Below are 12,759 nucleotides of genomic sequence, written 5' to 3'. Positions count from 1 at the left end.
AGGGCCACTTGACCTTTGAATGACCTGAGCTTGTGCAAAACTTTCATCAACAGGTTTATTGGTGGAAACAGATAGATTTTCTGCCACGTTCCAATCTATTGACATCGCATCTGTGGAGTGAGCAAGAGGGTCCAGATTGGGAGCAACGTAACATGGAAGTTTGTGGTTGCTCTCTGTGGCAAACAGATCTACCTGGTACCTGACGTCGAATCCACTCGAATGATGTTTTGTCCAGAGACCATTCCGACTCCAGCGGAGTTGTCCTGGATAGAGAATCTGCAATGACATTCCGGACACCTGCCAGATGGGTGGCTGATAAGTGCCAACGGTGCATTCTTGCCAGGGAGAAAATTGCTATCATCACTTGATTGATCCGGCTTGACTTGGAGCCCCCCCTGTTTATACAATGCACTACTACTGCACTGTCCAGAACCAGCCTGATATGTATCTGTCTGGATGGACGTAGTTTTTTCAGAGTTAGAAATACTGCCATTGCTTCGAGAATGTTGATATGGAACTGGCGGAACATTGTGGACCACGTTCCTTGAACTTTTCTGTGTTGGGAATATCCTCACCACCCGCTTAGAGAAGCGTCCATGTGAATCACCAGTGATGGAGGAGGAAACTGGAGGGGTACTGACTTTGAAAGATTCTTGACTGTCGACCACGGCCGAAGTCTTTTCCTCAACACTAGCGGAATTAAGGACACCTTGTCTCTGAGTCTGATGTTGGCTCGTCTCCGCCACACTCTGTTTATATCTTTCAGTTTGGCTTTCAGAAGCAGGTCTGTAACAGATGCGAACTGAAGAGAACCCAGGACTCTTTCCTGGGTACGGCGAGTGGCTTTCCTGTTTTTGAGGAACTGCCTGGTGGCTTTGGCTATTTCCCTCCTTTTGGCTGGCGGAAGAGACAGTTTGTGTGAGTCCAGATCCCATTGGATTCCCAGCCACTGAAATCGAGCCTCCGGAACTAGGCGGGATTTCTCCCTGTTTATTTGAAAGCCTAGGGATTCCAGGAAGTTGATCACTATGGCTGTTGCTCTCCAACATTCCTCGGCGTTGGATGCCCAAATTATCCAATCGTCTAGGTATGTGGCTAACATGATCCCCTGGGACCGTAACTGCTGAACTACTGTTTCTGCCAGTTTGGTGAAGATTCTGAGCGCTATGTTGAGCTCGAATGGCATGACTCTGAATGAGTAGGCCTGTTTTCCTAGTCTGAACCCTAGGTAAGGAGAGAAGTTTCTCACAACTGGGATGTGATAATATGCGTCTGAAAGATCTATAGAGGTGGTGACGGCTCCACGAGGAAGTAGGGTCCGCACCTGCGAGATTGTAAGCATGAGAAATTTGTCGTATTGAGTGTAAAGATTGAGACGAGACAAGTCTAAGATTACTCTTTGCTGACTGGAGCCTTTCTTCGGAACGCTGAACAGTCTGCCTTGAAATTTCAGGTGTTTCACTTTCTTTATAGCCCTCTTGTGAAGCAGGTCCTTTACAAAGTCCAGGAGAGCTCTGGATGGGGACTGATGGAATCTGACTAGTGGAGGAGGACCTTGCGCCAGCTCCATCCCAGACCTTTGGAGACTATGCTGTGGGCCCACAGACTGAAGGTGGTCCATCGGTCCCGAAAAGATACAACCTCCCGCCTACCTGAGAAGACTCATTGGACGGAGAGGGGCTTACCTCCTCTACTGCCCCAGCCTCCTCTCCCTCGAGAGAGGGAACGTGACGCAGCCCTACCTCTGAAGGAGGCTCTGGCTCTGCTTCCCCTTGCGTTCCTGTTAAAGCCCCGAAACACCCCCTGGCTTTCAAACGAGGCGTTGAAGGCCGGAGACGTCACGAAGGTTGGGGAAGCAAGGGTATGCTGAGCAGGCTGCATCAGCACAAACTGTTGTTGAGGCTGGGCCTTTGAAGTTGAAGGCTGACCGACCTGGGAGACCGGTACAGCCTGCATCACGGTCTGGGTGTGAGGTCTTCTGTATCTCCTGAACCTTTTCCCCGATTTAGCTTGAGGTCCGGCGGACTCGGAGGCCTTCCTTTTGAAAGGGAGACCCCAGCGGGAGCGGAGGCTTTGATTTGCCCTGGATGCCTCCACCAGGACATTATTCACTTCACTCTCGGGGAAGATATTGGCGCCCCAAATAGAGCTCTTCATGAGCCTATTGGGCTCATGCCTTATGGTGGCGTCCGCGAAAATGTGTTTGCGGCAATTCACCCTCACCACGATAAAGTCACACAGGTCCGCCTGGAATCCCACCAACAGGGATTTGGTTAGGACCTGGAAGAGAGGTTCTTCATTGTAAGTGACCGCTGTTGCCTCTGTCAGGCACAAGCAATGCATGGAGCGACTCAATCTGCACCTGGCCTCAAATTCCGCTTTTAGAAGAGCCTCCAGAATCTTGGGAAGCTGTTCACTGAATAGAGATGAAGCGCACTCTGGGTCGAGTTTGCCCACCGTGAACGTGGCTGGAGCTCCCAACCAAAATTCCAAATCTCCGGGGAAGACAAGAGAAGTAGGATCTGTCTCCCGGAGTTGAGGCAGCGGTTTACCCTCGATGCCTGCCTGACAAGTCAGCAAGGCTACCTTAGACATGCAGGGGGTAGGGACAGCATCACGCAATGAGAACATAGTGAAGGTCCCTTTGAAGGGGGTCAGTTTGGTGTTCTCCGCCTCCCACTCCATGAGAGTGCACAGCAAGGCGGATTGGGCTTGGTCCCTAGGAAAAATAACTGTCTCCTTCGGGACTTTGTCTGATCTGATCCAAGCCTCTTCGGTAAGTCTGGCGTAGCCTGGGTAGGGAGGCACCAGGTCGGGTGGGAAGAACTCCAATTCTTCCAACCTGCGTGTACCCAAGCCTTCGATTGTAAGGGTATCTTCATGCCAAGGGGCATGAAGAGCCAGACGCCAAGGGTTTCCCTTATCAAAAGGAGGAAGGCTGGAGGCATCCGGAACGGCGTACGTTTGAGCCGCCACTCCGGAGCGCACGAACCCGGAGAGCACGTTCTCCTGGTTCTGCATCTTCTCAGCTAAAGACTTCCAATGATCATCGGAAGACTTCAAGCCCGAAGCGAGCTGAGAGGAAAGGTCACTTATCCTGGCTTCAACCTTCTTGTCAAGCTTTTGCAAAAGGAAATCTGCAAAAGCCTCAGGGTCAAAGTTAGGTTGAGGGGGACTCACCTTAACCGCCCTGGATCTCGACCCCTTGGCAGGGGGAGCACCCTTGCTAGTTGAAGCCACTGGACTAAGAGCCCGTGACTTCGAGGGAGCTACAGGATTAGACTTGTGAGGTCTAGAGGACTTGGACAAGCCCTTAGTTTTCAAGGTTTTCACCTTGGGGACAGTAGACCTCAATCTGTCCTCAAGGTAAGCAGATTTCTGGAAACCCTGAAATGAAGAGGAAGAGGAAGAAGGAGAATTGAAAAGGGAGCTCGCTCCCCCTGCCTCACTTACCTCCCTACCTTCTACCTGGTCCGGCTCGACGTTCATCGGTTCAGTGTCTAGATTGATGGCTGCCACCTCTTCCGCCACCTCTTCGCACAGGTTATCATCTTGGGAGGGCTGCGTCTCTACCCGGATCTGCTCTATCAAAGGGGCGGCTACTTCCGCCGGAACTGCGGCTGAGATCCGGGTGCCGGGGTAGAGGAGATTGCAGATCCCCTCTGAAAGGATGTAGGGTTTCCCCTACGGGACGTTCCTCCCGAACCCGCCGACCGAGGCCTTCAGGGTCGACAGCGAAGAGTCGCGGGAAGTACGGTCAGACTGAAAGAGAAGAAAGGCTTACTAAAACGAACACCGAACGCCATATTCATCAATACAAGCCATGAAGTCAAGTGAGACTAAAGGTTAGCGGACTTGAAGCTTACCGACTCATCCATCATCTGCTCATACAGAGCGTAGCACACCTCACAGCCATCTGGGTGCCAGACGATCAAGTCCCCGACGCGAACCGCACAGCCGGAGTGGGATCGGCACACTACATGGCCGTAGGGCTGTTGAAGGACCGCTGTGCACCCAGGCTCCTGACAGCGTACCATCTGTAAGTGGATAGATGATACATGAGTATGCTAGTTAAGGCACGCCGGAGTAGAGCCAGCGGAGACAGAAGCCTTAAACTAATATGGGTGATGGAGCATGCTTACAGACAATCCAAAAACCCGCCGGAGATATTCCGACTGAATAAAGATAATATGCAATACACGAATAATGATAAGTTAAGGACCGCTGGAGTTGGTCCGGCGGTAACAGTACGCCTTAACCTAGAAGCATGCATCATAACAATTAACAATAATAACATAAATATAGTATAACAAATAAACACTGCCGGAATCCGGCAGTGGTACGGTAAAGATAAGCTACAGAATGGTCAACTAATATGTAAACAGCAGTACTTGGCTGGTTATGATACTCCGCCCTGGTTGTCTCAGAAACCCCGTTACTTCATACCTATGGTAGCGGCAGAAGAGGCGGAGAGGCTACCCCAAAACTGGATCAACTCTCAACGCCTGTGGCGGAGAACAGGTAGTGAAAAGCGCCAACTGACCGAAAACCATACCCACCGGAGTGGTAACATGTACAAAAACAACGGGATATCTGACATACCCAGCGGAGAAAGAACCTAGCGGAAGCCAAGATAGTATCCCTGGACTTGTGTTCGGTGCTCTAGCTAACACTGAGGAAAGCGAACAAACGAAACACTAGCAAAATGGCGGAAACCAAAAGGCGGAGGCCAGATAGGTGGGTAACACTTATCTTGACGCCGGCCGAAACTTCCCACGGGGTGCCGGTCATAAGAGACAGACTTCCCTCGCGCGGGGAGAAGTCAAGATCACATGCCAAATGCTAAGGAACAGGGAGGAAGTAACAAATGGAGGGGTCGAGAAGCGGTGGCCAGGTGGGTGGGAAAAACCCCCTGGACACTTATAGAAACTCCCCACGGGGTGTCGGTCGTGGAGACCGACATCCCTCACGCAGGGAGAAACTAGGGACACCCGCCAAATGTTAAGATTGGGTAAGGAAAGGCTAGGCTAACAACATGAAAAAGACTGTGCAACCTACGACCCCAGACCCTCCCTCAACGTCAAAACTTTTTGACTTGGGAGAAGGTAACAGAGGTATGGAAGGGGGAGAAATTCCACGCAAGGTCTGGCCACTCTCCAACGCCGACAGCCTGGACAGGTGGTAGGCTAAGTAATGAGGAGACCCTCACTATTCTAACCTACCTCTCGAAAACCAACTGGTCTGGTCAGGTAGGCCAAAACAGGGGAGGGGTGGGGGGTCTCCAAAGCCTAATGACACCCTCCAAAACATGACGGTATGGTCAGGTGGGCCAAGAGAACGAGGAACTCCCTCAACCAACCAACACCTCCCTCCAAGCCTCAAAACAACATGGTCGGGGGAGCTAGGAAGCATGAGGATCATGAAAGGCGCCTAACCTAAGTAGCCTAGCCCTCCGATTGTGGACGAGAGGGCTAGGCCAGAATACCCAACAAATAAACTACTTGACTTGAAGTACTACGAAAAGTTAACCAAATGATAAATGCACAGAAATACATAAAAATTATAAAAACTCGCGCTAAAGAGAGGGCCTAACAACTCGCGACATGTTGAACGCGGGTGATACGTAAAATGGCCGACCGTAACGCTGAATCAATAACATTTTTAATCCAAAAATATACATGTCATCCATCACCGTACGTATCAGGAAAATCAATAGCAAAACAGTACCATCTTGGAGAATGTATCCCTTCGCCGCGAGAGGAAGGTGCCCATGAAAAAGGAATATTTACGATCATAAAGGCGAGAGGGGGAAGCCTCCACAATTAGCCTAGTTTCGTTAAGATACGGGCAAAACATCCCCCGCCGACGAAAGGACAATTCGTCCAAAAAGAACTTCCTGAAGGGGCAGAAATAACTAATAACATAACTAAAATATATAAATGTGTAAAACACAAGCAGAATCTCACTGCTAAGGCCATATGAATACAAAGGCCAAACATGGCCGAGGCGAGGCGAACGCAGATGACCGCCTGAGTTATTTAACCCCGTAATTATTGAATTAAAGGTCAAATAAGAAGCCTCAATAACAAAAAACCGCAAAAGAAGATGGTACTTAACCCTTAAACGCTGAAGCCCTATTTACAAAAACGTCTCCCGTATGCCGGCGGCGTTCGGTGAGTTAGCGCCGAAGCGGAAAAAAAGTTTTTTTTTTCAAAAAATCACAGCACGCTTAGTTTTTAAGAGTAAGAGTTCATTTTTGGCTCCTTTTTTTGTCATTGCCTGAAGTTTAGTATGCAACCATCAGAAATGAAAAAAAATATTGTCATATATAAATATTGGAATATATGACAGCGAAAAAAAAAAACTCGTATATAATTGTATACAAATCGCGCTGTAAGTAAAACAGTTAAAGCTAATGAGTTAATTTTTTTTAGTTGTATTGTACACTAAATTGCGATGATTTTGGTATATAACAAATTGTAAAACGATCAAAGCAACACAGAAAAATATTATCACAAAATGATGCATGAATTTGTAACGCGGATAAAAAAATGTTTTTTCAAAAATTCACCATAAATCGAAATATTGTAGAGACTTACCGTTTGTTGAAAAATGAAGAATTGATTGAATATTACTAGACTGTAAGTGTTTTAGCTTACTTGCCGTCGATTTGTTGAAAAAAATCGAATTTTTTCTATTTATCGTGATTTATATGAAAATATTTCAAAACTGAAAAAGCTAAACCATGAGTTATTTTCTGTTGTATTGAATAAATTACATTTTCAGACTTTATGTAACGACTAATATAAAACGTTTTACGACAACGAGACGAAAGAATTTCTGAGATGTTCGCCGCAGACGTAAGGAAAATGTTTTTTTTTCAAAATTCACCATAAATCGAAATATTGTGCCATTTATTGCAAAATGAAGGTAAACGATTGAATATTACTAGAATGTAAGAGTTTTAGCTTACAATTGTGTTTTTTACCATTTTGGTCGAATTTTTTATTTATCGTGATTTATATGAAAATATTTCAAAACTGATAAAAGCTACAACCATGAGTTATTTTCTGTTGTATTGTACATGAAATTGCGCACATTTTCATATATAAAAGTTTATGTAACGACTAATGTAAAACGATGCAAACATTACGACAACATGACGAAAGAATTTCAGAGATGTTCGGCCGAGTTACCGCGCGCAGACATAAGGAAAAAGTTTTTTTCCAAAATTCACCATAAATCGAAATATTGTGCTAGAGACTTCCAATTTATTGCAAAATGAAGGTAAACGATTGAATATTACTAGAATGTAAGAGTTTTAGCTTACAATTGCGTTTTTACCATTTAAATCGAGTTAAAGTTGACCAAAGGTTGAAATTTTGGCAGTTATCGTGATTTATGTGAAAATATTTCAAAACTGATAAAAGCTACAACCATGAGTTATTTTCTGTTGTATTCTACATGAAATTGCGCACATTTCCATATATAAAACTTTATGTAACGACTAATATAAAACAGTGCAAACATTACGACAACGTGACGAAAGAATTTCTGGCGCGGACGTTAGGAAAAAGTTTTTTTCAAAAATTCACCATAAATCGAAATATTGTGCTAGAGACTTCCAATTGGTTGCAAAATGAAGGTAAATGATTGAATATTACTAGAATGTAAGAGTTTTAGCTTACAATTGCATGTTTTTACCATTTCGGTCGCGTCAAAGTTGACCGAAGGTTGAAATTTTGGCAGTTATCGTGATTTATATGAAAATATTTCCAAACTGATAAAAGCTACAACTATGGGTTGTATTTTTCTGTATTTTACATGAAATTGCGCACATTTTCATATATAAAACTTTATGTAACGGCTAATATAGAACAGTGCAAAAATTACGACAAAATGACGAAAGAATTTCTGAAATTTTTGGCGAGTTACATAAGGCGTAAGAAAAAAGTTTTTTCAAAAATTCACCATAAATCAAAATATTGTGCTAGAGACTTCCAATTTGTTGCAAAATGAAGGTACATGATTGAATATTACTAGAATGTAAGAGTTTTAGCTTACAATTGTGTTTTTTGACCATTTCGGTCGAGTCAGAGTTGACCGAAGGTTGAATTTTTTGTAGTCGACGTACGGTACGTCCACTTGGCACCCAACAGACAGTTTTAGTCGACGCATGATACGTCCAGTAGACATTTAAGGGTTAACTTGGAAGAAGAGAATTCCTGAATGGATGACATGTGGGAACGTAAAAATGCCCAAAAATGCAGCACAAGAGAAAGATACGATGATCTAAAGCAGCGTGCTAAAATGGAATGAGACTAAGATGGCAGCTGAGGTGTTGGTTGGCTGGGCGGTGGGCGTTGGATATGCGATGGCCCCTCACTTTCCGGGGTTTTTGAGATTGGGAATCTCTACAGGGCAGAGACCTGTGGCAGTGGCAACACACTCACCCTTTGTGTATACCGACATCTATTTTGATTAATAGATGAGCGAACTGGGGGTAGTAACCCCAGCATTCCTGATAGCTTTTTCTCTGGTATTTTTAGCAATACTTATACCTAGAAATATGTGCTTAATGGATATTTCACCGGGTGACACAGGTCGAACCCAGAAAAGCTGGTTTCTCACGGCCGTCTTCATCTTTGTTCCCTGCAAAGGAGGCTGAAGGAATTTTGGTCTCCAGCGAGGGATTTTCCTCAGCTACAGGTCCCTCAGTCGACAGAGGTAAGAAGCGACCTTCTGTGGTGGTTGGATGACAAAAACCTGACAGTGGGATCGCCTCTTCATTCGCCCCCTCTGGAACTCCTCCTGTTCTCGGACTCTTCTTCCGAAGGTTGGGGAGCACATCTAGAAGATCTCCTGACTTCAGGTGTATGGAGTTTCCAGGACAGGAAACTTCAAATCAATGTGCTAGAGTTAAAAGCAGCCTTCCTAGCACTTCAGGAGTTTTAAGAAAGGGTGATGGGGCACCCCGTTGTTCTGATGTCGGACAACACTGCAGTGGTAGCTTATGTGAACAAATGGGGGGCTAGTGTCACACCAACTTCACTTGATAACAGTCCAGTTACACCAGTGGGCTATCAACAACTCAATGGACCTCATGGCCAGGTACACTCCAGGCAAGATGAATGTAGTGGCTGACAAGCTAAGTCGTCTGGGACAGGTTCTAGGAACAGAGTGGTGTCTGCATCAGGAGGTGGCAGACAGGCTTTTTCATCTGTGAGGGAAACCAATGATAGACCTCTTTGCAACAAGGTTCAACATCCTTGGGACAACCTGGACGTCTTCGCCTTCCCCCCCCCCCTTTGCTTGATCCGACATGTAATGAACAGAGTGATGGCTCCCCAGAATCTCAGGATGACCCTTGTAGCTCCTTTATGGCCTCCAGCAGAATGGTTTCTGAATCCTCTGACTCTGCTCTCAGCAGTCTTGAGAGAAATACCCCCTTGGCATAATCTTCTCTGTCCACCTCATGTAGAGCGATACCATCATTTGGTAACATCCCTATCTCTTCACAGTTGGAGATTATCCAGTATGTCCTGCGAGTGAAAGGCTTTTCTTGCAGATCAGCAACACCGATGTCTGGTTACCTCAGAAGATCTTCAACCGTGTATCTACTGTGGTTGGTGTCGTCGACAGGGTTTCTCTCCACTTGGAACATCTATTCAGTGGATAGCTGGTTTTCTGATGTTCCTCAGAACAGAAAAACACCTTTCAATTTATGCTATTAAGGGCAACAGGGCTGCTTTGGGGTTGGTTCTTCATTTGAAAGACATGGACCTAACGTCATCTCGGGAAATCTCTATGCTGCTCAAAAGTTTTGAACAGTCTTGGTCTCCTAGAGAACTGAAACATCATACCTGGGATCTAACTCTGGTGCTAAGTAGTCTCATTTGAGCCCTGCACAAACCACTGCATCGGTCATCGGATAGGAACTTGACCCTCAAGACGGTTTTCCTTCTAGTCTTAGCTAGAGAGGGGGTGAATTCCATGGCCTAGCTTTTGATGTTAAACATACCAAGGGTTGGAAGCCAGTAGCGTTCGAACTTGTCCCAGAATTTGTGGCTAAGACTCAAAACCCCTCGGTTCATGATGACTGGTTTACCTCCTTTTCCATCCCTTCCCTTGGGGATTTTGTTAACTACGATCCAGATGAATTGCTCCTTTGCCCCGTCAGAGCATTGTGTTACTATCTAAAAAGGACTCGACATTTCAGACTGGGATGCTGAAGACTTTTTGTTAGCACAGACTGGATTAGTCCATTGGCTGAGGGGGGTCCCAGTGTGCATGAAAGAGGCACAAAGTTTCTCTTCATTTCCATAAACTAGACTATGAGGGGTATCAAAAAAGTCTGGGTAGACTTTTGGTAACCTGGTAATAACCGAGGAAATGACCCCTGAAGTAATGCCTTTTGTCACTAATGGTGCCAAAATTTAGGGGTAGGACAAATATAAATCGCTATAACTGGGCAAGTAATAATCACAGAACAATGAAATACACCTTAAAATGTTTGTATTTACATCCTTTATACACATCAATCATCATAGGGAAAATTGGTATCCAAATGAGGTCACCAGAGGTCAAAAGGTCACAAAAATATAATGTAAATCAATATTTCACAATAGTGCAGAAAGTACTTGCCAAAATCACATATACAAAATTTTCTGATTTATTCAAAATGAATCCTTTAGAAAACATGTTACTGACCATTTTGGTATGCAATATGAACCCCTTTTATGTCTGAGTGAGCCACAAAATGTAAAGAAATATTGCCAGAAATTCAAAAGCAGGCTTTTGCCGTTCACTTAATGTTTGAAAGTGTAATGTCATGCTTGTATCCTCTTATTAGGAACTTCAAGTGAATATGGGTCCATAGTGCATGAACACATGCTATGTCACAGACACCTCCTACTCCTCAGCGTGGCATTAACAGCCAAAAATGTGTTGTATGAATGTTCTTGCGTCATCCTTGGTGAGTTTTAACTCTAATTCTTTCACTAGGGCACTTTTCAATGGTTTGGTCATCAGCCCTGCCTTGTCAAACAAACAGGAAGACGGAGATACATCATACTGTAATAGCTATTCCGTCGCCTTTCCTTGGACCCTAGCAACCTCAATCGATCTCTTTATGTGGCCTTCTTCCTGCTTTCCTAAGGATTTTCCTCTGACGTACTTTCCTGGCATGTGGATGCTGAGAAATGTCTTCAGGATGATTCTATGGATAGTTGAGGAGAATCTCACTGGTTTGTTAATAAAGCTCTCTAAGTGCTTCATAAGCTTTGGTCCCAATTTCCATGACAGAAAGCAACTGGCTTCTGATATCATCAGACATTACTTCTTGGGTCAAGATGTGAAGTTTCACTTGGATCGGAGTCGACTCAAATGGTTTCTCATTGCTCTTAGTTGTTGTAAGTACTGCTTGAACTTTCTGTTCCCCACCAGCAATTTCAGTTTTACTGATTGTGCTCTCCTCAGACAGACATGTAGTCACACCACTTAACTCTCTGTGTAAGTTGTCAATGACAAGCATTTCATGGTAGACAAGCTCCCACATTGCCACAAATTTCTTTTTTTGGGTGTTGCCAATGATACCTGAGGCACTATTTTGGGATCTGTTGATAGTTTGTTCTAATGCCATATCAGCTCCTGCTGCATTGAATTTTCCATCGGTCCACTTCACCACAAATTTTCCCACTTGGAATGTTTCATAGACATGAGATGCAGTGTCAGGTAGCTTGCTCATGTCATCCAAATGCAGCGAACACCATCTCAGGTATTGGTTGCATGAGATGCTGCAAAGACAGGAAGCAGGGCCACAAATGTGTTATGTGTATGTATATCAAACATCAAGGTACATGTGAAAAGTTTCGGATTTCGGAAATGGAACCAGCCAAAAAATTCTTGGCAGCAACTGTATTTCTACAGGATGATGTTTATGTCTGTACTTGTGACTTGCAGGACGTAGTTACATTGTTATACTTTCACTACTCCCTATTATATTCAGGACATGTTGTTACTGTCTTAGAACATCTTTCTTTTGCTTAGTGTAAAGCCATATTTCCCAACACATTTGCAAGGGATATCATGATTTTGGATTGATTTTTATTTCTGCTGGTAAACCTGTAATTGCACAGTATTTTGAAGGTTTTTGCTAAGGTTCTGTGGCATTATTTTTTTTTTTTTTTTACCAGAAACCCATTTTAGGCAGTCCCCAGTTAATGGAGGGGTTCCATTCCTGGCCAAGCACTGCTAACTGAAAATCGGCGATAATAGCATTCATGACCCACTTAACGTCGCAGAAAAGCACTAATGACCTGCTTAATGGCGCTGTTAACCGAGATCATCGGCGCCGCTAACCGGAGATCGGCACCAAAAATCCAGTTAACGGTGTCGCTAGACAAGCGCCATGAAATCGGATCACCATTAACTGATGCCGCCAGTAAGCGGGGACTGCCTACTTCCAATTAGCCTGTTCATGTGCCACAAAATTTTCGCAGATGCGTCAGTCCCTGTTCAAAGAAAGAGAGACTGGCAATCAGCCAGTTTTGTGTATGTGCAGATGAATTTGATGGTCTGTAGAAGGGAACAGCTTCAATCATCATGGGGTTACCAAGATAGTATTGTGACTCATGTTTCAAAGATAACATTTATTCTTTATTTTCATTTCTCTTGTTATAATTGTTTTGTGATTGATTAGTTTTACCCTGCCCTTTGAAAAAGGAGAGGGAGAGATTGGGGTAACGACTGATTAACAAC

General features: G+C 44.6%; 1 protein-coding gene across 6 annotated transcripts in view; it reads left to right on the top strand.

Annotated features, from left to right (window-relative positions):
- The window catches only part of LOC136831403 (uncharacterized), a 475,267-nt gene that overhangs the window by 390,821 nt on the left and 71,687 nt on the right, over positions 1 to 12,759 (top strand). The gene's annotated exons all lie outside the window — the stretch shown is intronic.

This window comes from Macrobrachium rosenbergii, chromosome 48, assembly GCF_040412425.1.
Source record: "Macrobrachium rosenbergii isolate ZJJX-2024 chromosome 48, ASM4041242v1, whole genome shotgun sequence".
Lineage (NCBI taxonomy): Eukaryota > Metazoa > Arthropoda > Malacostraca > Decapoda > Palaemonidae > Macrobrachium > Macrobrachium rosenbergii.
This window is presented reverse-complemented; position numbering and strand designations above follow the sequence as displayed.